This window comes from Delphinus delphis, chromosome 17 (assembly GCF_949987515.2).
Source record: "Delphinus delphis chromosome 17, mDelDel1.2, whole genome shotgun sequence".
Taxonomy (NCBI): Eukaryota; Metazoa; Chordata; class Mammalia; order Artiodactyla; family Delphinidae; genus Delphinus; species Delphinus delphis.
Genome location: NC_082699.1, coordinates 68,477,361 through 68,503,751, shown reverse-complemented (window position 1 = coordinate 68,503,751; position 26,391 = coordinate 68,477,361). Strand labels below are relative to the sequence as shown.

General features: G+C 46.6%; 1 long non-coding RNA gene across 1 annotated transcript in view; it reads right to left on the bottom strand.

The window, feature by feature from the left end:
- LOC132413272 (uncharacterized) overlaps positions 1-26,391 on the bottom strand; it is a 395,067-nt gene that overhangs the window by 116,306 nt on the left and 252,370 nt on the right. The window contains exon 7 of the long non-coding RNA XR_009516664.2: positions 5,739-5,946. This is a non-coding gene — a long non-coding RNA (uncharacterized lncRNA). The remainder of the gene's footprint in view (positions 1-5,738; positions 5,947-26,391) is intronic.

Sequence of the window (26,391 nt, the reverse complement as noted above, 5' to 3'; positions counted from 1 at the left end):
GTAGTCTTGACTATAAACATTTAATATGGCTAACTGTTTGGATTGTATTAAAAGATTTAACCTGTCCAGGTATAATGTTAATCTTCCTAGAGATTTTTGCCCTGTGGTTTTTCATATCAAATGGTAGTAATGGGTATAGACTTGAAAGCCAGGGGAAAGTTCTCATAGTAGAGCTCACGCTGGCTTAGGGAGAGCCAGATTCAGAGCCCTCCTTCCTCACTGAGTAGCTCAGTAACCTTTGGCAGGTGGCTTGGCCTTCCAAAGTCTCAATTCCCCATGTTGTAAAACAGGGGTAATGGCTACCATATCATAGAGGAGCTGCTAGAATTTAAAATAATCTGGGCCACGTCCCTGCATATAGGGACACAAAGTTAATGAGTGCTATTTTTTTTTTAATTAAAAAAACCCAAAAAACCCCCAAAAACTTAGGTCTCTGAACTTCAGATGTCCTGGTTACTCTTAGGACCCCAGACACTCCCCAAGCTGCTTGCCACCTGCAAACACATATATGGCAGAAGAGGCAGATTTGTTCTATGAAGTAAAGTGAGGGGTTCAGTGGGTCCCTAACACAAGCAAATGTGGTTCCAACTCCAACTCCATTCACTGCTTCACCCTGAGTGAATGACTTCACCTCTCAGGGTCTCAGTTATCTCATGGATAACTGGTAGAAGAGGGATGATACTGGGACCTACTTTGGGGAGCTGTTGGGAGGATTTCGCGGGCTCTATGTGCCCATTAGCATGCTGCTTGGAACAGAACGGTGCTCAGTCATTTATTCCATGCCGCAGTTTCCTTTCTGCAAAGCGGGGATACCGGTAGTCCCTACTGCATGAGGTTGTTTTCTGGAACAAATGAGAATGTCCATGTAAAGTGACTGACACGGTGCGTGGCACACAGTTAGGGCACAGTGAATGTGAAATGTGAACAATGATAACAGTGGGTAGTTATCACATCACTGACGAGAGTGGATATAACTACCACACCTCTCTCTTCTACTCCTTCCCACTGCACGGGGTATCTCTGACGATGCCCAAGAGCATCTGCTGGTCCAGGGTTCATTTTCAACTTTTGCTGGTGCCGCTTCGGCACCCCTCCCCCGCCAGAAAATACAGTTTACCCAAGGACTGAGTCTATTTTCGTTTCTAAAGAAGGAAAACAGATGCACGTGCCAAAGCACAGACTTCTTCAAAACAAGACAGAGCCCGAGACAAGGTCACGGCCCTGGCTTTCAGAATTAGGAGGGAGGTGTACTTTCCAGTAACCTCTTGGTGGAAGATAATAACTGCATCTCTCAACCAGCAGTTATATGTCAAGGTCACTTGTCCTCATGTCTAGCACAGAGGGTCACAGGCTTCCCTATTTGAAGCTGGGAGATTATCCGGCTTCAAACAACATCAGAACATCAGCCGTTGTCCCTGTAACCTGGCGCCTTCCGCCCGCCTTCTGTAACAAGGAGCCATTATGAACAGTTTGAGTGCCTTATGCAGGCCACAAGGTGACCACTGTCTGTGCACCTTTCAGATAAACCTCTCGTTTCTCCCAACCCAACTCAGGCTCACCCTGGTTAGCTCAGTTTTGCATTAAACAGACGCTTCTTGTGCACCATGTGCCAAGCATAGTGCTAGACGCTCAGAGATGGACCGGTTGAGTAAGATGCAATCTGTTTTCTGTAAGCCAGACTTTAAAGAGCAGATTTCAATATAATGTGTTAAATGCACTGAGAAAGAAGAAAAGAGAGCACCATGGAAACCCAGCAGAATAGAAGAGGGGCTTAGCCCTGCGTGGGTTCAGCGTAAACTGGAAAAGGGATACTCGATCTAACCAGGAAAGGAAATGGCTAGTTTTCACCTGTTACTTTGCTAAGTCATTCACCTTACACACGTGGATGAAGTGACCCTTCCTCCAAACCCACTCATATTCTCTGGCAGCTCCTCCAACCCTCTCGCACCTTAGCACTCAGCACCTGGTTCCACAGGTACACATTTTATTGTCTAACTCCAGACCAGAAGCTCTACAGAGGCAGCAACCGGACCTGCCGTGTTCTCTGCTGTGGTCACAGCAATTAACATGGTGCCTGGCACAGAGCAGGCGCACAGTCAACACTTAGCCCATTGAATAATACATCTTGTGATGACCTAGGCAATGGTGATACAACTTAGAAGAATATGCCTAAATAAGTAATTAACAATAGAAGTTGACAAATGTAAATACTAAATGAATGGCACAGACTGTAGAATGTTCAATTCGGTTCAATTAAGCTCAATCCAGCAAATACTAACTGTGTCTTCTATGTGAAAGGAACATTCTACGAACAAGAGAGGATACAAAAATATATCAGAAAAAGGAACCCCTGCACTCAGCTTACTCAGTGTTATCCTAGAGGACAGGATACAAAGTGCACAAAATAAAGATCAACATAAATTGGAGGCTGTGAAGATTCAAGCAGAGGGACATGAGGAAAGACTTCAGAAGATGATCAGAATACATCTTAAGTAAAGCACTTCTTCCATGAGGGTTCAGAGGAGTGAGGAGAGATCATTCCAGAAAGAGAGAATATCAGAAACAAATAAGAAGGAAGCTGGAACATGACTGATGCTTTCTACAAAGTCCAGTTTGATAGTCGTGTAAAGACAGCGTTTGGGAGTACAAGGACCTTGGCCTCAAGTACTCAGTGACCCAACCAGCTCTTCCAGGAAGGTCCTACATCCACAGTGCTGGAGCCTCATGACCCCAGACCTTGATAGCCATGCTGAAGCATTGATCCCTTTTATTTCTTGCAGCAGGGAAGCGGCACAATCAAAGCTATGTCTTAAGAACACTTACAGGCATCTGTGTAGTGGATATACGCTGCTTTTGTCTGCCCAAGACCTCTGCAACCTTGGAGGACCTTCCCCTCCTCTGTTGCAAATGGTCCTAATATAACTTCAATCAGAGTAGCCCACCCCAACCCCCAGGCTCAGGAGTGGATACAAGGAGCCCCATCACAAAAACCAATCCCACTGCAATAAAGACTTGCCCAGTGGTGGTGGTGTGACTGAATGGGGACCATTAGCATCTTTTCCTGGACTGATGCACAGACATCAGGAAAGAGAAAGACACATATAAGTGGGTAGGAAAATAAAAAGAGCTCCATCGAGGGGAGCCATACAGAGCTGGGAACAGCAATGGAAATGCACCTGAGATGCTTAGAGGAGAGTGAGTGAGCAAATATGGATGGATGCCCCAGAAACTTTAGGTAAAGCACAATGGGCCAGACGCTCAAAGGAGGACGATGGATTCCTGCTTTGGTGGACTTGGATGCCAGGCTTAGGGAACGATTCCTTCTCAAGTGCGCGATGAGGAACCATTAAAGGTTTTTGACAAAGGAGAAGGAATTCCACTCTCTGCCTCAGCAGATCATAATTGTATTCTTCAGAAAAGTGTGGTGAAGTGGAAATAAGCATAAGCTGGGGTTCAGGAAGTCCATTCCAATCCTGGCTCCGCTCTTTCTGTGTCATCTTGGGCAACCACACCACAAGGGTGAGAGCAAGGGAGAAAATCAGAGCTACATCAGGAGGTGCCCCATCTCCCACAGCGGGTATTCTAGAATAGGGGTTGGCAAACTACTTTATCTTTGTAAACAAAGTTGTACACACTGTCCGTTTACACGTGGTCTTGCACGCAACAGTGGCAAGACCAGTAACAGTGACAGAGACTATATGACTTGCAAAGTCTAAAATAAGTACAGTCTGGTCCTTTACAGGAAACGTTTGCGGCCCCTGCTCTAGAGTCTTACGGAATAAAACTTGATGTAACAGGATGGGCAATGGGCAGGAGGAGAGAAAAAATAAAGACGACTTCTTGATACACACATAACAACTTAGGAAGGAGGGAAAGCTAATGGGATTGGCAATTCTTCCCAGACTTAGGGAAAAAATTATTTTCTCCTGACAGATGGACAATGGCAGTTGTATTGAGAGATAAAGAGGACTGAGATAAAAATGGAGAAATGCAGACGAGAGAACTGGGTAAACTGAAGGCACTGCAAGAACCATGGAGACACGAGAAGAGAAACAGAGCCATAGAGGAGAGAGCCAGGCAGAAGGAAGGCATGAAGAAAAACACCTATGATTAGAGAGATGGGAGCTTTAATATATATACAAATTATACTTAAATATTGAAATATTATAGTTACATTTATCTATACGAATACTTATGTTCATTTATATAATGTAATTTGTATTTATATAATTTATTTATATATTTGTATACGTATGCACATCTGTATCTATATCTCTATATATTCTGATACTTATCTATAGATAAATAAGTATATTTATCTATAAACAGGTAAATATAGATATCAGCATAGATAGATAAATAGATCAGCATATGTGTGTGTGTGTCTGTATGTGTCTGTGTGTCTGTGTGTCTGTGTCTCTGTGTGTGTGTGTGTATGTGTGTGTATGTGTCTGTGTGTGTGTGTCTGTGTCTGTATCTGTGTGTGTGTGTGTGTGCGTGTGCGTGTGTGTGTGTGTGTGTGTGTGTGTAGAGAGAGAGAGAGATGGTGGTAGCTCCTCTCTGGGGTTTTGGCAGAGTGTCAAAAAAATGACCTTAACACAAAGAAAACTTCTTGGGTAGAAACATCAGAAACCCATTTCTTCATTCCAAACTGTCCTGCAATAGATAATCAGGATGTATTGACCCAAAGGGTAACCATGTTGACAGAGACGGAGACAGAATCAATACAACGTTTCCATAGCAAAGTTTGCAGAACACTGAGGTAAATAAGAGTGTGTTTTCTGCAGGCTTTTATCAGAAATGTCTGCTTCAGGTTTACGACGCTTCCTTCCCAGTCTGTCTCTTTCTGAGCATATAAAATGTGCTTTTAGGGCATGTCTTTACTGATTGCAAATAGCACAAATGGGAGTGATGAGATTTCTAAGTTCCCCCCACCTCCAAAAAACAAAGCTATTTAACGATTTTAGAGACAGGAAGAGGGGCCTATTATCCTCGAGAAGAAAACTCCAGTCAGCCTCAGGAAGAGTCGCAATCCCTTTCAGAGTGCACACCATCACCCAGGACAACAGTCTGATAACTGGACGGCATCAAAAGTCTTGACAGAGCTAGAGGAGAGGGCTCAGGATAAAGGGAAAGAGAGGGAGATATGGGGGTCCTTCTATGCCACTCACTACTCTTACTCTGGAACGACCCACAGCGCCTGGCATGGATGCAGGCCGACCAGGATTTGAATTCCAAATCTGACACACGGGAGCTGTTCGATCACGGGCAGGAAGTTCCTGAAACTCTCCCGGCCTCGGTTTCATTTGCGGAAGTACAGATAGTTTCCTATAGTTGGAATAAGCAGCGCTTGTGGGAACTTCGCAGGAGACAGTGGTGATGGTAATGTAAATACAAAATAATAATAATAACAACAACCATCATGTCCTGAGTGTATCATTTGTGTCAAAAGCTGTTTTAAATGCCTTTAAATATGACTCATTTTATTCTCACAACAAACTTAAGAAGTGAAATATTACTGTCATTAGCTCCCTTAGAAAACGGAGACTCAGAAAGGTTAAAGTGAAAAGGCCAAAAGTAGAATCCGGAAAGCCCAATGTCAGGGTCTGTACTATTATCTGCTGTCTCTACAATGAGGTTGGAAAAAGAAGCAGGAGTTAGATCATTGCATTAATTTCCTAGGGCTGTCATAACAAATTACTACAAACAGAGTGGCTTAAAATAACAGAAATTTATACCATCACAGTCTGCAGTCCAGAAGTTTGCAGTCAAGGTGTCGGCGGGGCTCTGCTCCCTTTGAAGGGTCTAGTGGAGGACCCGTCCTTGCCTCTTCCAAGTTCTGGTGGCTCCTGGCAATCCTTCCCTTCCTTGTCTTTATAGGTGCACCACTCCAATCTCTGTTTCCATCTTCATCTATTCTGTGTCTCTGTGTGTTCTCACCTCTTCCTGTAAGGACAGCAGCCATTGGATTTAGAGACCTCGACTAATTACATCTGCAAAGACCCTATTTCAAAATAAGCTCACATTCTGAGGGTCCAGGCTGACATAAATTTTAAGGGGACACTATTAAACCCACTGTAATCATGAAGCCCATCAGTTCTAATCTTATCTCGTAGAGGCTTAAAGTGACAACCAATTATTATTATTTAGTCAGGGCTCCTTGGGTTATAAGTGACAGAAACTCAACTCAAATTGGCATAGGCATAAAAGGAATTTATGGGCTCAGGTAACTAAAAAGTTTGGGTATAAACTTCAGGTATAAAAAAGGTCAGACATATCTACTTTCAGGAACCCAAATGAATGCCTTATCTCATCTCTCACATCTAATTTCTCTTGTGTTGCTTTCTCTGAAGCAGACTCTTCCCAAGAGATGTCAAGGTGGCTTCCATAGCTCCAGAAATAGGATTGAAAGGACAAATGGCCAGGTCCACATTTTTATTTTATTTTTTATTTTTATCTGCAGTTATTAGTAGTGCAAAGTTAGTAAAGATTATATCCTATCTTCTCATCAATTCCAGATGAAGGACATCTTTTTCCCTACGTTTCTAACAAAAGTCTAGGGAATGAATCACAGTGGACCAACGTGGATCACATTACATTCTCTAATCATTGTAGTCAGAGGAGGGGATATTCTAATTAGCCTGAGTACATGTCCACCCCACTCAGTCACCACTCCTGTGGATGATTCCAGGACGGTCCCCCAAGGAAAAATTGGGATATTGGACCAGAAGGTAGGGTAGGTACTGGATAGGCAAAAACAATACATTCCAATCATAGATTCAAAAGAGGAGAGTGACAGAGTTGAATAAACTTGAGTTTGCAAAAGAAAGCATACAGGTGTTTTCTATTACGTTCAAACTTGCATCTCTAAATCAATGTGTTGCAAAGCAAATGGCACCTGAACTTCTATAGCACAATGGTCAGCAACAGGTTACTCAGCATTGAACCATCAAAGCTCCTCCAGGCTCATCTACACGTCGCCCCAGTAAGACTGACTTCTCCTTGCAGGCAAGGATTACGATCATTATTGCTTCTTTGTCTATTCCAGCTCAATTGCATATAGAACCCTAACCTCCGGAGCTTACATTTCACTTGGGGACACAGCCTCTATGACTTACACAGGAGACAAAGAGAGATGAAATGAGACCAAAGTCCAAAGAAGGGACTCAGCCTAGCAAGATGTCTGAACTAGACAAACACTTCACCCCACCCTGCACGTCTTAAATTTTTCCCAGAGTCAAATCCAATTAGAAGAAATGGCACAGGAATGGAATGGTCACATGATTCCTCCTGTAGATGACTATTATAAAAACCCGATTTAAAAACAAACAAACAACAACAACAAAAAACTATTTAAAGGCTTTGGAAAGCATCCAAAAGCAGAAGCCAGAGAAGAGTTTAATTTTGAAAAAACCACAACTGTAAGGGGAAAGAATCGGGAATTTGTGGATTTCTGACCCGTAGGTGCTCCACAACCCTCAGGGCTACAACCATGAAAACCCGAAGCCTCTGTGACCCAAGGTGCCAGAGATCAGAATATAGGGCTAGGAAAGCAGGTGAAAATTGAAAGAGGAATTCCTGGCAATGAGAGAACCACAGAAGGAATGAGATGCAAATACTGAGTGTAATCTCTGCCCAGATCCCTGGCTGACACTAAACTCTGCATTTACAGAAGAGATTCAGAGGGGCCAGGAAAAAGCGTGACGAGATCAGGAGGAAGCCTCCTCTAAAGGTAGAGCTGCAACGGGTGAGATCTGTTTGTTTTGTTCTTTAACTCCGGGGGTTTGTTTTGTTCTTTAACTCCGTGTATGCCCAATTTTGCACAGCTTGGGTAGCAGAAAACTAAAGTTTTATGGGCTTGACATGGCAGGAAATAGAACCCGAGATTAGCAGACAAACTAGAAAGTAGGGGAGAATCATAGAAGAAAAAAATAACTACTGAAAGTGTCAGTCCCATTGCTGCCCAAATTCTTGGCAAATAACCAACTTACACGGGCACCTGGGAGACCCCCAGAGAGCCACACTAAAAGAGCAGCAGTGGGAAGCCATAACAATAGAGCAAAGGGCTTCCCTGGTGGCGCAGTGGTTGAGAGTCCGCCTGCCAATGCCGGGGACGTGGGTTCGTGCCCCGGTCCGGGAAGATCCCACATGCCGCGGAGCGGCTGGGTCCGTGAGCCATGGCCGCTGAGCCTGCGCGTCCGGAGCCTGTGCTCCGCAACGGGAGAGGCCACAACAGTGAGAGGCCCGCGTACCGCCAAAAAAAAAAAAAAAAAAAGAATAGAGCAAAAATATCAGGTGCTACATATCTTTGAATCCAGGCAGGTCGAGTGCTTACTATAACAAAACTCCAATAATCCTCAGAAGAAGACAACATGATACAGATTTACTATTATGTATTATCTACAATGTCCAGTTTTCAACCAAAAATTACTACACGTGCAAAGAAACAGAAAAGAGGAATGCATACTCAGGAGAAAAAGTCAGGCAATACAAAATGTCATGGCATGGGAAAGGGTGTTGTCATTATCAGACAAAATTTCAAAATAAGGTATTAATGAAGGAGCAGATAAAGAATGAAGAAAACAACCACCGAAGATGTAATATAAAGATCAATAGAAACTCTCCAATCCACGCAACAGAGATTTAAAATACTGAGGAAAAGTAAACAGAAGCTCAGAGACCTGTGGGACAATGTCAAGCATGATCCAACATGTGTGTAATTAGAATCCAAGAAGAAGTAAAAGACAGAAGGGGGAAGAAACTGATTTGAATAAATTATGGCCCCAAACTCTTCAAACTGGGTACAAATAGGGTAGGGGAGTGAGCCTTCTCTGTATAAACTCAGATCTCCATCAGGATGGAATTAGCCTCAGGAACATTTGACTCAAAGGCTCACAGCTGAAAGATTATCTTTTAGGTCGTGGCCACTGCTTTCCGAGGGAAAAGCCATCTGGGAGTCAGAAAAATCTAACTTGGAAAGCTCACGTCATTCCCTTTTACCTGTTATGTGACACTGGTTGAGTTAGTCCATGTCTCTAATCCGTAGTTTCCTCACCTGAAATATTGAGGTCATACTATGTAGGACATCTTGCCCTACTGTCCTGAAGTAGCATATGTGAAACATATATAGTTTAGTAATTTTCTTACTAATATATTTTATCTCTCCCACCAGAATATAGATTCCAGGAATGTGGGGACTTTTTTGTCTGATTGCTCACTTTTATATCCCCAGAACCTAGAACAGTGGCCAAGGTATGATAGGTACCCAATAAACACTGGTTGGAAAGAGACATGCATGACTTTATCACGATGAATGAATTGCCAACAGAGAGTCTGGTTAGTGCAGACACTCCACGAATGTTATTTTCCTGCCCTGTTTTCTTTTCCTCCCACATTCCAGGAAAGGCATCTACCAGTTACTGTGAGACCGAGTTCACAGCTCTGGACCCATTCTCATCCCAGTCAAAATAACATGATTATTTGGCTGAGGGAGACAGGAAATGACCAATAGCCACAACTAATGACACAGTCCCTGGCCAGGAAGACAAAAGAACAGCTTCTGTGCAGTGTAAGCTGCAAGGAGCCGCAGGAATGTGAGACAGAAACATTTTTTAATGATTATTTTTACTAAACTGATACAGCTTGCCTTCCAGTTATTCTTTGATAAGACTGACACTCAACGCATACGACTCAAATGTGATTTAGTCAGCCTGAATTCTCCTTGCTCCTACACCCACTTCTTCTGGGGAAAGGGATAAGTCATACTCAACAAAGGAGAGAATTCGAGTTCCTCATCCTTAGGGTGTTACAGAACTTTTCCAGGACCTGATGAATATTATGAATCCTCTACCCAGAAAAAAATACACATACAATGTTTTGCATACATTTTTAGGGGGTGGAAGGACCCCATCCTTCAGATTCATGAACCATGTGGTCTGAAGCAAAGTGCTCCATTTTACAGATGAAAATACCAGGGTGCAGAGGGGAAAAAAAATCTAGCCCAAGGTCACATAATAAGGTCACTTATAAGAAATAGCTACAAACCGACCCCCGCCCCTGGTAGCTTCTAATATCAAGACCAATGTGATTTTCATTACTCAATAACTATTTTGGTTTTTTATAAGCAGCCAAAATACCTGTAATCATCTCTGATGAGTCAGGTGTGTGACTCAGCCTGTTAATATCCATTTTGTCGGGGAAAGTATGAGTAGAAAATAATGACATTAGGGTTTGTACCTGAGAAGAATGCAGATTTAAATCTTGACCCTCCTCTTAGCTGTGTGTTCTTGACTCATTAGTGAGCATTTCTGAGATCGTGTTTCTCTTGTCTGGAAAATGGAAGTTAAGAGAACCTACCTCACAGGGCTGTTGTCAAGATTAAATATGATAATGCTTGCAAAGCATTAGCTGTTGTCAGTAGTAGTAATATTTTATAATTTTAAAGCCGTTTTCAAAATGGAAGTACACAATATTTTGAGTGATGACAATATCATAGGGTAAGTGTCCAGTTATCTACAATATAACTAGTCAGTTCATACGAGCACTAATCTCATAATATTTAATAGAAAGAGAATGTTTCCATCAGGATAGGCTGTTATCTCCTGAACCAAATAATCTTCCAAGGCTTGAAGGCTTGCAAAATTAGAGATTTACTTCTTATTCACGTAACTTGCCCACCAGAAGTTCCACAGTGTGTCTATTCCAGGGCCCCGCTGTGGAGCAGATTCTATCTAGAACATAGCTGGGCATCAGGTCAGAAGGGAAAGAAATACATGACAAACCGCACGCTGTCTTCTGCCTACTAGCAACACATATTGCTTCCACTCACACGTCACTGGCCAGAGCAAAGCTACATGGCCAGGCTATATATTCATGGGGTATAATCCCACCTCCATCATGGTTTACAGATCCCAATTTGTGAACCATAATGCAATCTACCTTGGTCGATGGGAGCTGCTCTCTGCAGAGACTGTCCTAGGTAATGAAATGTGACTATGGAGCTGAAATACTCAAGTCTAATCAAAATGACCAGGTGAGAAAAAAAACAAGAGTCCTCAGAGGACATAGAATAAAAGCCAAAACCAAATCCAAATGGTCCCAACTAGGCAAATGTGAAAGAAGTTGTTTAGTAAAAAGACCATAGTCTGCATGGAGGCTAGAAAAGGGGGGCGGGGTAGGGCAGTGTAAACCATGAATGTCACCATCACCGCTCGGGAGAGAAGGTTCTTAATCATTTGGCAAGAGTTATCTTGGTGTGCTTGGCTGGCACGTTTTTGCCGTGGTGGTATCTGTAAGTGGGGTCATAATAATACATGCCTCTCAGAGTGTTCATGGGAATCATTAAGTGAAATAACGATTGTGATGTGCTTAACACAGCATTTGCTTCGTGTGCTTATTAAATGCTAGCTGATGGGGACAGAGATAGAGACACAGACATAGATATATTTCCCATCATATTTGGGGTCTGGACCCTGCAAGACTGTGAGCCTCTGTCCCCAGCTGACCCTGGTGCTGCCTTCTGTCACCAGAGGTGGCCTGGCCTGGAGCCCTGACCTCTATATCGTGCTTTAACATTTGCAAAGTACATTCTCGTCCATTTTATTCCCATGTAATCCCTACAAGTCCATACAGCCTGTAAGTGCAAAGTCCCCCAGCCTGTAAGTGGCAAAGCCAAACCCCAATGCTGATTTCATCTGAGGCCTTTGGGCTCCAAATTCTGTGCTCTTTCTCCGAGGAAATTCTGCCGCATCCTTTGATCTCTGTCTCTCTCTCTCTCCCCTCACCCTCTCTCTCTGCCATAGTTACTTCAAAGGGACAATAGTTGAAAAATAATGATACTCAGCCATCCCGTTTTTCATTCAGGGTGTGCATCTCCCTCTCAACGCTCCGGTGTGTCTGACCCAAGATGTGACTGGCTTTGGGTGGTTTGGGTCCCAGTTCTGGGCTCCGTAGGCCCTAGCACAGAAGGTTGGGCCTGCTTCTCATTGTAACAAGGTTGCACTAATTAGCTGCATTTGATTTTGCATATGGAGAGTAAATGCAAATGAATGCAAAGCAGTATGCAAATCAGCAACATCCTGGCTCCCCAAAAGAAAGAGCCTGCGATACTGATGTCATGACGATGTATATTAATAGTCCGTCCCACCAAGACATGCTGTTTTTTCAAAAGGGGCAGGCGTTCGGGTTTTTCCTTGGGGGAGGAACAGTAGTGACTTTATATTGAATTCCAAGTTTATGATCCTTGACAAGAAGTCTATTGGCCACAGTGCTATGTTCTCTAGAGAAGATTCTTGTAGGCAATGGGGTTTGTTGGAAAGAGGCACAGGCTTGGGAATGGAGCCATATACCTTGTGATTCAAAGTCCTGTTCTTTGCCTGGTCTGAGACCTGAGTCTCAGTCTCCCCAGCTGTACAATGGGGTTAACCAACCTACTACCTACAGAGCTGTCGGTGAGGACACAATGAGACAAGAGGCGCCTGACACACGGTAGGTGCTCAGTAACCGCACATTCCCTGCTTCACACTCGTTCCTTCCTCCTTCGGAAGTCTAACTTGGCAAATAGAAGTAAAGAGGGCTCGTCTTCTCATCCTTGCTTGCCCTGAATTGCTTGCCCTCCCCCTTCAGGATCTTTCTAGTACAAAGCTGTATCACAGACCAATCATTTTTAACAAAGGCCCTATGACCTCTTAGAGTCCTCCAGACGTGAGTAGATGACTCTGTCCTGTGCCCCAAAGTACCACCTCCTGAAAACAATAGCAGCTTTTCTTACAAAGCTGGTGAATTCCTCCACTTTCTAGATCTAGTTCAAGCATCGCTGTCTCCAGGATGCCTTTCATGGGGTCCCTGAGAGACGAGGGGCTCCCGTCTGTGCCCCCAGAATGCCTGGTGTCCCCTCCACGGCTATGTTCTGTTACTGCAGCTTGCTAACCTTTTACCCTAAACACACTGGTTGTTTCTCACGATGGGGACTATTTCTGAATCATTTTTGCAGCCTTGGCCCATGGAACAGGGCCCGGCAAAGAGAAGATGCACAGTATGTGTGGGAGGGAGAGGGAGAGGGAAGGCGCGGGGGAGGGAGGATAAAAGGAAAGAGGCATCATCACATATTTCGCTGGAGCCAAGCACACACACATGCAGTTACTCCTAACGAAATCCCGACTAAAATCAGACACATTCTGGAAATGCATGAACACCTGAGCTTGCGTTTCCTGCCACCAAGTCCCATCCCAGAGCAAAACGAGGCCACAGGGACACACATCTGCTCTCAGGCAAAGGCCTCACTCCCACGCGGGCAGTGTGGGGACAGAGGGGCTTCCGTTTAGGGCACCGAGCCTCCCCAACCAACCTCATCCCCTCAGCTGAACATCTGAACGTTCTCGCTATATGTTGAGGATTCCTATTCTGTAACTGGACCCTCGAGCCGGATGCAAAATGTGGTGGCTCTTGATCAAAGTGCTCGAGGCCCACCCATGGGGAGAACGCACGTGCGCACACGCACACACCATCGCCACGTGCACACGTACGGGTGCTTGTGTGTACACAGACCTACCTTCATACTATACGTATGTACATCACGCAGACTCTCGTGTGTATGCACAGACTCACCTTCATACTATCCATTCACAGACACATGACACATGCACACAGACACAGGCACATATAGGTGTGCTCGTGTGTGCGCACAGAGCCGCCTTCACACTGTACAAACACACTCAGAGGCACATATGTAGAGCTCCTTACAGGCGAGAGACACATGCCCTGAGACTAGCTTTATCTTCCTCTTTGGTTCCAAACACGCAGGCACCGCTCTTGATGGTCACTGGCATCTCTGAAACTCCCCAGAAACTACAAAGGCAGCCCCAGAGTGCCCCGCCTGCTCTACCTGCCCAAGCCCATGGCTTTCGGCCTCTTAGGGCTCCACCCCCAGGAGGCCCCTGGCCCCCCTTTGAAGGCTGTTAATAAATAAACTTCAGGGCCAAAAGGCAGAGGTGTCAGCTGAGTGACCTGGGTGACTAACAGGAAGGAATCTATTTGCCACCCTCGCCAGCATTTTTTCATGATGGCTCTGGGGAGACTGAGTCTCACTTTGCAAGTGAAGAAACTAAGAGATGAAGTGAGACGCCTGGGGCCACCAGCAACATCCTCCCGGGGCCTGGGGCCCGCCTTACTCCCTGGCTCTGAGCTCTTTGCAAAATAAGCTCTTAGGAAGACAACAATGCAAAGATCTAGGGTGAGATTTCTCAGCGCCAGAGGCTTCTGAGAACCTCTCCACAGGAGCATCAGGGGAGGACACGCACTGCCCTCCCCTGCGGGGAGGATAAAGGCTCTCATTCCGCCCCGTTGCCGGCGGGAAGCTCAGTGGAAGGAGGAAAGGGTAGAGGAAATTGGGGAGCAAATGAAGGAGAAAGAGAAGGAAAGGGAGAAACAGAGGGAAAGAGGGAAAGACGGGAGGAAGGGCAGGCAAGCGGGCCATTTACCTTAGAGGGAAGAGTGGGCTCTCCATGGAAACAAAAGTGCCTGTGTGTCTTAAGACGCCGCTAAAGAGGAAGATTGTAAATGTTCCACCCAGGAGGCAGGGATGATTGCCGGGCTTCGACAGCTGAATTCGAAAAACATTCCTATCCGTCACCATAGATCCCGGCTCCCACCTAGGCCAGGTGCTGTGGGGGCGATGAATGGCAGGCCTCACATACCCTATTTTATCTTAAACGTTCCTCTTAGACAAATAATATTCTGGGATCATTTTCTCTCTTCCTCCAACTGAAAAGAAAAGAAGGGAAGGGTAAGCTGGGATGAAGTGAGAGAGTGGCATGGACGTATAGACACTACCAAATGTGAAATGGATGGCTAGCGGGAGGCAGCCGCATAGCACAGGGAGATAAGCTGGGTGCTCTGTGACCACCTAGAGGGGTGGGATAGGGAGGGTGGGAGGGAGGGAGACGCAAGAGGGAGGAGATATGGGGATATATGTATATGCATAGCTGATTCACTTTGTTATATAGCAGAAACTAACACACCATTGTAAAGCAATTATACTCCAATAAAGATGTTAAAAAAAAAAAGAAGGGAGAAACAGAGAAGAAGGAACAGACAGATATGGGCAAAAGGTATGTACCTGCCATGACACCAGGGAGGGTCTTTCATCCAGACAAAGGTGCTGGAGGTGGACGAACTTAAATCTGAAACTCAGCAGCCCTTGCGCCGAGCAACAGGGCCGGGGGTCGCTCTCACCCTCTGACCCTCTTACCTGGGAAGAAGAGGTAATTTAGCCCACACTCTCATGGGATGGTTCTACACACCTAGTTTATATACGGCTTCTGTGAAAGGGCATAGTGGAGAGTCAGGTGCAGTGAGCCTGCCTAAAATGCCTTTCCTTCCCTTGCACGTGGAGCCTATATGGAAACATGCATATACGAAAGCACCCCCTACTTTCTTCAAGGTAGAAATCCCTCCTTCCCCAGAGATAACCTCTTTCCTGATGTGCGGTCTCTCATTCCCTTAAACGAGAACAGCAGTGCTTACAGTCTGCTGTTTGGGAGCAACCCCGTCCTGGTATATTCTCCGTTTGCCCCCAGTCCCAGCCACATCCATTCTCTGTGACCCCCAAAAATGGCATCTCCCGGTCTCCCTTGCCTTCTGGTTTCTGACCAGGCTCAGCCAGTAGGAGGGCCTGGAAGGAGACTGGTGGGAGGAAGAGAGAGAGATTGGAGTACTCACTTCTCCCCAACTCCATCTCTGCTGCGGTTCTGGGCTTCTGAGGTGGCCCCCCTGATGAGACTCCAGCCCCCCACTGCATTCCTGTAGCAAATGCTACTGCACTGCTGTGGAAACTCCCGCCTTGGTAGTTCCTAGAGGCCTCAGTACTTCTTGTTTCCTTAACTCTTCAAGGTTGATCGTATGCTCATAAAAGACCACCCTACAACTTACCGGCTTGAAACATTAACCCGTTTTTTAATTCATGATTCTGTGGGCTGGTGATTTGAGCAGGGCTCAGCTAGGAAGCTCTTCTGCTCGCAGCCGTCATGGCTGGACTCACTGATACATTTGTAACCAACCGATGTTCACCTGGGAGCTGGCTGGCCCCGGATGGTCTCACTCGGGTGTCAGGTGGTTGCTGTTGGCTGGTGGTTGGGTCTTTCTCTCCATGAGGCCTCCAGTAGGCTAGCGTGGGCTTCTTTTCGTGATATCTGAAGCATTCCAAAAGGGTGAAAGCAGAAATTGCAAGACCTCTGGAATTCACTCCAAGTCAGTTTTGCCATAATCTATTCGTTCAAACAAGTCACAAAACCAGCCCAGATTAAAAGGGATGGAAACTAATTCCGTATCTGGATGAAAGGAGCAGCAGAGGAAGAATACATAATGGGATGGGAGGCATCTGTGGCCACGAAACAATCTATCACACCTGCCACCTCTGTAAATGACTCTTTCCTTTCCTTCTCTTCAGAATTCCAAGGGTGCCTTCTGTTTCCTGCTGGGACCCGGACTGGCACAATATATAACATTATTTATGACATCATACTCTACCTTATCCTTCTTCGAAGTGCTTTTTATGCTTAACATTACGTTTTTGAGATTCATCTGTATTTGCCACGCGTAGCTCTAGTTTATTTATTTTCACTCCTCCATCATACTCTTTGTAGGAGTTTATTTTGTCCATTCTCCTGTGGATGGACATTTAGCTTAGCAGTTTTTTGCGTTATAAATCCTACATTTCTCCTTTGCACATGAGAGTTCTCTGGGGAGTGTAGTTAGGAGTAAAGTTGCTATAGTGTGAGACTGCCACATTGCTCTCCAAAGTCAATACGGTCTTTAATAGAACAAATAGAATCTGAGAGCTGAACGAAGTTGAAAAACTGGGTTCATTTTACATTATGCAATTAGCTGTGTTTTGCAGAACCGTAGCAATGGCTGGTTGGAATGAACCTCCCACCCAATGTAAGAATCCTTTCAACAGTGTTCCCAGGAGATGGTCAAACAATCCTTGCTTGAACTCTTAAGAATACACAGGGGAAGCTTGTTACTTTAACTGTGATTCCCTCTGCAGAGCAAGAATAATTTTGGAAAAAGAATAATCCTTTCCTCTTGCAGTACAGCCAAAGCCCAGGGTGTATGGCCTAAAGGAGAAGCAGCAAGAGATGATGAAGTTAGCAGATGTGGTTTTCAAAAAGTCAGCCTACCTGCAGTGTCCAAAATGGAGGCAGAGGGACCAAAGAGAGAACAGTTACGGTGACCCTGCGGGGAGATGATGCTCAAGTGAAGAGATATTAAGGATGGAGAAAGGAACTGGCTTTTGGTGGTTGAGGCTGGGATCTGACATAAAACTTCCATTTGGTACTTAAGTGCCCTGCTCACCTCCTTGCACTTTTGTTTCTTTATCTGTAAAAAAAAAGGGTAATGATAGTACCTATTTCATAGGGTTGGTATGATGACAAAATGGGATCTTACATTTAAACAGCTTAGTGTCTGCCTCATATTGTGTGCTCAATAAATGTTGGCTATTCTTCTCATTGAAGAACTATTGTCAAGAATACAGAAGTTAGGGTAGGTTAAATTGCTATCACTGAGAGACCCAGAAGTGCATAGGGTTGAAACGCTGCAGTTTATTTCTTGTGCCCATGACGGTCCAAGGAGAGCGTCTTTGATGGCTAGACAGCTCTCCCCACGTGGCGATTTAGGGCCCCAGGTGGCTCCGTTGTCACCTGGGACCTTGTTGTTCTCTTCCTCCAACCTGAGGAAGCGGAAGGAGGTCCGTCCACTTATTAAAAGCTCTGCACCTGGGTGTGGGCACCGCACTCCTGTTCACACACCATTGGCGAGAACCAGTCACGTGGCCACACCCAGCCTCACAGGAAGCTGGGAAATGCAGTCACTGGCTAAGAAGCCCCTTCTCTCTCCGCGTCGAGCTGTTGGTATTGCAGGCTGTAAGAGTCTTTCTTGTGGGGCGGTCTTGTGCATGGTAGGATGCTGGGTAGCCTCTTCAACGTCTATCTCCTAGATGCTAGTAACACAGACACACCTAGCTCATGGCAAACGAAACTATCTCCAGACATTGTCAAATATCTTCTGGGGTGCAAACTCACCCCCTAGAAGAGAACCACTGCTCTACAAAAGAAGACGAAAATTCTGTGGGGGGGTGGGGGGCAGGGGGGGCAGTTGGCCACCCCTGGAGGAGAGAGAAAATTCAAACTAATAGCTTAGCTCAATTCCTTGTTCCCTCTAGAAGGTGAGCTCCCCAAGGCAGGGGTCTTCTGTATTTTGTTTACTGCAGAACTCCCATCTCCTGCACCCAGAGTAGCACCTGACCCCTAAAAGGCAATCAATACATAGTTGTCAACTAACTGGATGTGCTCTGTAGACTGGACCAGCATTCACCATTCAAACATACTTTGGGTGCTTTCCATGAAGCAAGCCCTGTGCTTGTAAAGGATGCCCTCTCTCCTTGTACCAGGAAATATCATTAATAATAATATTAATCATCATTTTAAAAGCCCAGACCCACTGGAAACAGTACGTCACATGGGATCTGCCCACCCCCACCCCACCTCTGGAGATGCTGAGCCCCTGGTACCTAAAGGAAAGAGATTCCAGCTCAGGCTGCTGTTCCACGGCTGCTGATTTCATCTTCCTGAAGGACCTCCCAGTGCCCGAGCTTTGCAGATCCCCCTGCTATGCCTGATGCCAAGTTATTGCATTCTCTGGCATTGGGGCCAGATTTGGAGATGATCAACATTCATGTATTCATTCAACAGATATTTATTAAGCTCCTACTACGTGCCACCCATGATATTAGGACCTGGATTCAGAGCAGTTAAATCCAGTGGGGAAAAGAACTTTTTTTTTTTTTTTTCCTGCTCTCAAGTTAGTCACAGAGATACAGAAAAAGTAAATAGACTTCGAAACAGGAGTGGTAAATCCAGTGGGACTGGCCAGGAAGGGCTGACTGAGATGAGTTTCCAGTGTGAGTAGTTGGGAGCTCAGCAAAAACTTTGTTAAATGAATGAATGAATAGGTGAGAGACAGGGACATCCAATCTGAAAAACACCAAGTGCAAAAGCAGAGAGACGTGCAAAATCACCAAAACTGTCAGCAAGGAAATAAGTTGCTGTGGTTGGTGTGTGCCAAGGTTCAGAGGGTAATACCAAGAGTAATGATGATAACAGAGAGATAGTTGGCACGTCTCGACAGTTTCCCATGCGCTTGGCACTGTTCGAAGGGCTTTAGGCATATTATTTCATGGAATATGTACAACATTATTAGCCCAACTGTACCGATGGGAAAACTGAAGTCCAGTGAAGCTAAGAATTTGCCCAAACTTGCACAAGTGGCAGAGCTGGGATTCCGACCCATGCCAGAGACTTCACTCTTCAGCTCTGCATCTTGGGGAGGGTTTTGCATTTCACGGGAAGTCTTTTGACCTCAGTCTTGCAGGTAATGAAGAAGCCAGGAAAGGAGGCCACGCGGTCTTTGATCTTAAACACCTCACATTCCGTGAGGAGAAACAGGCACGGGCAAAAGCCTTTAGAGTCTGCACAGGCCATGACAAGTGCTGGACCACAGGCATAGACAAAGAGGCCTGTCTCCCCCACCTCTGCTCCAAAATGAGGGCAAGTTGAATGTTCATTTGACTAACCGATGAAGGCTTCATGGAGCTGGTGTCACTTGAGTTGAGTCTGGAGGGAAGAGAGCGCATTCAGGCAGATGTCACCGTGTATCCAAAGGCATGAAAACTGGAACCTGCAGGTGTTGGAGGCGTCTGGAACAGTCTGGAGCAGCAGGGTGGGGAGAGGCAGGAACGGCATATTTTCCACTTGGAGCTTGTCTGTGGCCCTGAGTTCAGGCTTTAGGCCTTGAATAAGCAGTAGCCACAGGGCTCCTCCAATGCTGGAGAGGGTGACCCTGCGTTGCTTAAGATGGTAGAAATGAAACTCATGCAAGAAACCCCTACAGAAATGCTACAGGCTTTCAACGTGCTCAGCAGCCATTCAGCTGAGCACCTGGGCCCCGTAGAAGGCAAGGCTGCCGGCAACCGAATGCACTGATGGACCCAAGAAACGTTTCTTTCCTCTTCTCTTTTTTCAATTTTTACAAGAAAAAAAAGTCCCTTGAATCTGGCTAATATGAGAAAGTCCACTGAGAGCACTTGAAAAAGCAAAAGATGAAGGGGGAAAGAGCCTGAGATCAAGTCCTAGCCTGGCTCTGACCAGCTGCATGTTCATCGCACCATCACCTCCTCCTGAGGAAGACTACATTTCCCAGCTTCCCTTGCAGTTGTTTGGGGCCACGTGACTGAGTGTTGGCCAATGGGGTGTGAGCAGAAGGCAGGAAAGTCACTTCTGGACCTCACCCTTTAAAACATCCTACAAGACCCTCTTGCCTTCTTTCTTCTTCCATGGCAACTCTGGGGACCACAGGCTCCAAACAGTGCATGGATGGAGGAGAGCCAACTAACGCCAACAGGACTGCAACTTGAGCCAGAAATACATTTTATTTGTTAATTCACTAACATTCCAGGGTTCCCCTGTCCCTGCAACACTGATTCTCCAGTGCTTCTAAAAGTGTGGTCCACAGACCTCCAGCATCAGCTTCACCTGAGAACTTCTCTGAAATGCAAACTCTCTAGCTCCATGCTAGACCTACTAAATCAAAAGTTCTGTGCGTGGAGCCCAGAAACTCTCTTTGGGGATTTTGATGCAGCCAAAGTCAAGAACCACTGGTTTACTCTATATGCTACCGTGTGGCCTTCATCTTTTGAGCCTCAGTTACCCTCTCTGTCAAATGGGGGTGAGAACGCCTCCCCTTGCTGAATTCAGGTGAGCATTAAACGTTACTACGTGGTGTGATATGTATAAAGAATCCAGCTCAGGAGCCCACACACGTTCCACCTACAGTCCGGAGCCAGATGACTTGGGAGAGCCACACAAATAGTAGGTGGGAGTCCGCCTTCTGCCGCTGTGAGAGGCATCCTCTACGATGGCCCCCCGTGATCGCACCTCCCAGGATCCAAGCCCTTGAATAATCCCCTCCAGTGTCTGGGCTGGACCTAGTAAGTCGGGTCTGATGAACCTTCCTTCAAGGCCCACGGGGAGAATTCTTTGCTTCTTGCAGTGTCTGGAGGCTCCAGGCATCCCTTGGCTTGTGGCTGCACAACTCCAGTCTCTGCTCCATCCTCACATGGCGTTCTCCTCTTCTGTCTTCCCTTCTGTCTCTTGTAAGGACACTTGTCATTGGATTTAGGGCCACCCAGATAACCCAGGACGATCTCAAGATCCTTAACTTAATTACCTCTGCAAAACCTCTTTTGCCAGATGAGCTCACATTCGTAGATTCTGGGATGTGGACGTAGATTCTGGGATGTGGACGTATCTTCTGGCGGGGCCACTGTTCAACTAACCACACGGCCCAAAGACAGGGATGGGTCTTATTCAACATTATATTCCCCTGGTCAAGTCACCCTGTGTAGTGCTTGACCCAAATAGGAATTTGACACAAGTTTGTGAACAGAAAGGCAGCAGAGCATTTAAGTGACCGGGCTTTAGAATTAGCTAAACCTCTATTCAAACCGCAACCGCTTACAAACGATGTGACGTTAGGCAAATTACTTAACCTCCCTGAACCTCAGTTTCCTCCTGTGGGCATTTTAATAATACGTATCTCATGGGGTTATTATGAGCATTAAGCTAGTAAGTGCAAAACAGCTACACCATATCTGGCACCTAATGGGGATGCAAAATGCAAACACAGTGCCTGGCACACAGGGGTCCTCAATAAAGGCTCGCTATTCTGACTAGCATGCTCATGATTGGCATGGCTGTGGTTCCCACTCTCACACACCTCCCAGCCTTTTGCTCTGACTACCACAGGGGCCCCTTCCCGTGCTCAGAGTCCCTGGGGTGATCCAGCAGCCCTCCATGGAGACAGCTGTGGATAAATAACCCAGCCCTGCCCTCCCACCCACAGGCCCCCTTCCCTTCCCACCGCCTGGCTCGCCTCCTCCAGTGATGTCTCCCAGAGCAGGGCTGGCAGTGAGCTCGCCTAGGCCCCTCATTGTTATTCCTGGCACGAGGTAATCCTGCCAGCATCCTCAGAGACCCGTAAAAATACCCGCAGTTTGTCTTTCATCAGAGCAGCTCAAAGCCCCATGGCATCCGCTCGAGAAGACAGTGCTCCCAGCTGAGTTCTGGGAGCCGGCTACTTCCCAGGATGGTCTGGTATTTGCAAGGCAGAGGGAGCGAGTGTGAACTGAAATAACCCAGCCCAAGCACTGGCATACCCAGGCTGCCAGGGAGATACAAGGCTTAGTGTATGGAGAGCTCCTCCTGGAATTTTCTGGATGTCAGTGCTCTGAGTCACACGCGAGTGGGTCTGCATTCCCACTTGGCTACTGAGTAGCTGTGTGACTTTGGGCATTTCACTTAGCCTATCTGTGCTTCAGTTTTTGGCTCTGTAAAACAAAGTGGAGATGACATCCACTTCCTAGGTTTCCTGGGAGGGTTAAAAGGGATAGTCTAGGCACAGATAGAAGAAAATATTTGCAGCACATATATCTGACAAAGGACTTGTATCTAGAATGTGTTAAGAACTCTTGCAATGCGCTAAGACAAACAAGACCCTTCCCCAGATGCGGGAAAGACATAAACAGACGCTTCGCAAAAGAAGATATATACAATAACTACATGAAAAGGTGTGCAATGTCATTAGTCACCAGGGAAATGCAAATCGCAATGATGAGATACCACTTCACACCCACTAGAATGGCCAAAATGAAAAAGACTGTCAATATCAAGTGTTGGTGAGGATGCGGGAGCAATTGGAACTCTCACACACTCATGGTGGGAGTAAAAAGCTGATATGACCACTTGGAAAAAAGGTTTGGAAGCCGCTTATAAAGTTAAAAATACACTTAGCGTATGACCCAATGATTCCACTCCTAGGTATTTCCCCAAGACACATGTCTATAAAAAGGCTTGTATGTGAAAGCACATAGCAGGCTTATTCATAATCACCAAAAGTTTGAAAAAATGTCTGTCAATAGATCAAAGGATAAACGGAGTGTGGGCTATTCAGGCAACGGAATATTAGATAGTGATAAAAAGGAACAGCTGCTGGTATTCCTGGATGAAGGCCATAAATGCTCCATGGAGTAAAAGAAGACAGACATGAAAAAGCAAAACTTCCATTCGTAAGTTCTAGAAGAGAGAAACGAAGCTGTGGTGACAGAAATCAGAGCAGTGGCCCCCTTCGTGTACAGGTGGGGAAGGAGGCTGAGTGGAAGAAGGCCCAGGAAACGTTCTGCAGTGGTGGAAACATCCTATGTTCCTGTATTGGGGTGATGGGTACATGGGTGTATACATTTATCAAAACTCACCAAAATCTGTACTTAAAGGTCTTTGCATTTTGCTGTATGTAAATTAAATCTCAATGCAATTGGAAAGGGACCATGTGTGTAGAAAAGCTCAGCAAGGGGGCCAAGTGGAGAGACAGGACTCAGTAAAGGTCAACTACGATCAGAAAACGCTAAAAACAAGTAAAAAGCATGTGCGTTATTCAACTGTATGTTGGGAGTTCAACGTGCTAATCTGGATTCTGACCTGAGAACCCCATCTGAGATGTGGCAAAACTCACAAGAAGGCACCATGGGCTAAGCCTTTTGTGCCCAGCTCCCCACTCTTCCTTTCTTTCTCCTGTGAACAGAGAAACAGAAAAGGAGTGCTTTGCTGGCTGAAGATGCTCTTCTTAGAAGCAGCGGGGCGGACGGAAAGGGTACCTTTGGGGGAGTGGTGAGAACAGGCTTACTAACTATAAAGATACACAGATGCCTCAGTGGGTCCACAGCCCACACGGTTACATCCAGGGTTTCAGAGATGCCCAAGGCAGCTGTGGAAATGAGTTTGGCCCAGCTGCTTAGGCAGCGGGCTCTTGAAGACAGAACAGTATCCAAGGTAAGGAAACTGGCTGAGGCCCAGCTGTCCCCCAAACTCCCATCCAATCCCAGGCCAACTTTCCCCATTACTGGTCTCCGCTAGCAGGATCTCCCTGCATCCCTCACTCTTCCTGGACTGTTCCATCCTCACGATATGGTGGATGTGGGCCTGTACCCGAGCAAGGAGACGTCACTCCCAGCAGAGCACATTGGCTGTTGTACTGTAATCTGAGGCCTCTCACTGGACGCCCTTCGCAGTGGCCCTGGAATCGCCTGGAGTTGCTGCTGACTCTGTCCCCAGGGGTTCTCATCTGTTCGACATGAGGACGACCAGACCAGGAGCTCTCCCGCCCCATAGCTCTGAGATTCCTCCCTCTTCTAGCGCTGTGGCCTAAGTTGCCTCCCAGGAGTCCCGAGGGTGGCACTGAGTTGCCGAGACCGTCGGCAGGGCCTCCATGCCCAGGCCGTGGGGTCCACCTTCCAGACCTCCGAGGCCTGGCTGCAGCCTTGCAAGCCACAGAGATGCCCATATTTGCTTAAAGTACTTGCCCACAGCATCTTTTTTTTTTTTTTTTGCGGTACGCGGGCCTCTCACCGCCGCGGCCTCTCCCGCTGCGGAGCACAGGTCCCGGACGCGCAGGCCCAGCAGCCACGGCCCACGGGCCCAGCCGCTCCGCGGCACGCGGGATAACCCCGGACCGGGGCACGAACCCGCGCCTCCTGCATCGGCAGGCGGACTCCCAACCACTGCGCCACCAGGGAAGCCCGCCCACAGCATCTTTTAAAGAGAACACTCTGCATTGGGAATTACAGCAACAGAAGGAGGGAAAAATAAGATGTTCCTATCATCCCCTAGCAAACAGGGCTGCTGGCTGGAAAACAGCCCATATTTTGGGTGCAAATCACACTGACGACTTAGGAGGCTTTGGGGAAGCCATCTTCGTGGGAAGCGGCAAAAGTGCCCCCCTTTGGGGCCTGCAAGAAAAGCCTTTGTCTCTACCTGTGGATCAAAAGTCAGAACAAACCGCCCTGAATTACTGAACCCGGAATACACATTCGTTGTTACCCTTGTCGCTGTTTTGAAGGGGAAAGGAGCTGCCATTTCATTCCCACCCATGACTTGCTATGCACCCAGGGCCGGCTGCGTAACTAGCAAGGTCCACCAGGTGCAAAATGAAAACGCAAGGCCTCTTATTCAAAAAGGAAAAAGAAAAGCTTTTTACTTTATTCTGCGATCTCTGTCTTTATCGGCTGTGGGGCTTTTATTTGCTAGTTCGTGTCCTGTGCCCTCAGGCCGGGGGTACTTGCAGGGGAGCGCAGCCCCTCGTAGACGTCCACAGCTCTGCCCGACCACCGGGTCCCTCCCCGTGCCCAGGTCCCCACCAGAAGCAGAGGGCAGCTGCCGGGTTTGGCCAGGGCAAGGGATGGGGCGGCCAGGAGCCCATCTTGGGGGGTGAGAAGGTGACCGGGGCAGGACTTCACTTAACAAAGCACACATTCGAAGATAAAATTTATTGAGAATTTCAAGATGGCTCTGGCAGACCTTTAAACTCCAAACGTCGACCTCTCTCATCTCTGTGTCAGTATAGCTTAAGATTAAGACCCTGCCAGCCAGCATGGGTTCAGGGCTTAGCCAAGTTACTGATCTTCCCTATTTATAAAATGAGGATAATACCAGGACCCCGTACATTAGGCTGATTTGAGAATTAGATGACCTAACAAGAATTGTTAACTCTTGAGATGTCCCTGGTGGCACAAAGTTTAAGAATCCACCTGCCAATGCAGGGGACATGGGTTTGAGCCCTGGTCCGGGAAGATCCCACATGCCGCGGAGCAACTAAGCCCGTGCGCCGCAACTACTGAGCCTGCGCTCTAGAGCCCGCGAGCGACAACTACTGAGCCCACGTGCCACAACTGCTGAAGCCCACGCACCTAGAGCCCATGCTCAGCAACAAGAGAAGCCACTGCAATGAGAAGCCCGCGCACTGCAACGAAGAGTAGCCCCTGCTCGCCGCAATTAGAGAAAGCCCGCGCGCAGCAACGAAGACTCAATGCAGCCAAAAATAAATTTAAAAATTAGAAAAAAAAAAGGAATTGGTAATTCTTAGAACAGCACTTGCCGTGCGCCCCACACTGTTTTATGTGCTGTACAAGTAGGAACTCATTTCACCCTCATAACAAGCTGATGGGTAGGTTGGTATTGTTCCCACTTTACAAAAGAAGCAGCTGAGGCACAGAGAAGTAAAGTGGCTTGCCCAACTCCACACAGCGGGTAAGTGGGTAAGAGGTGCGGCCAAGGTTTGAACACATCCAGAATATGTGCTTCTAGGTCAAGACTCGGCATAGTTCAAGGTCCCTGGAAAGTGAACAAAGGTTATTTTTCCATTTCATGTACGCCTCACAATGAGCCAATGAGGTAGGGGTTTATACTCATTTGAGATCAGAGAGGACATGGGAGCTCAGAGACGTTA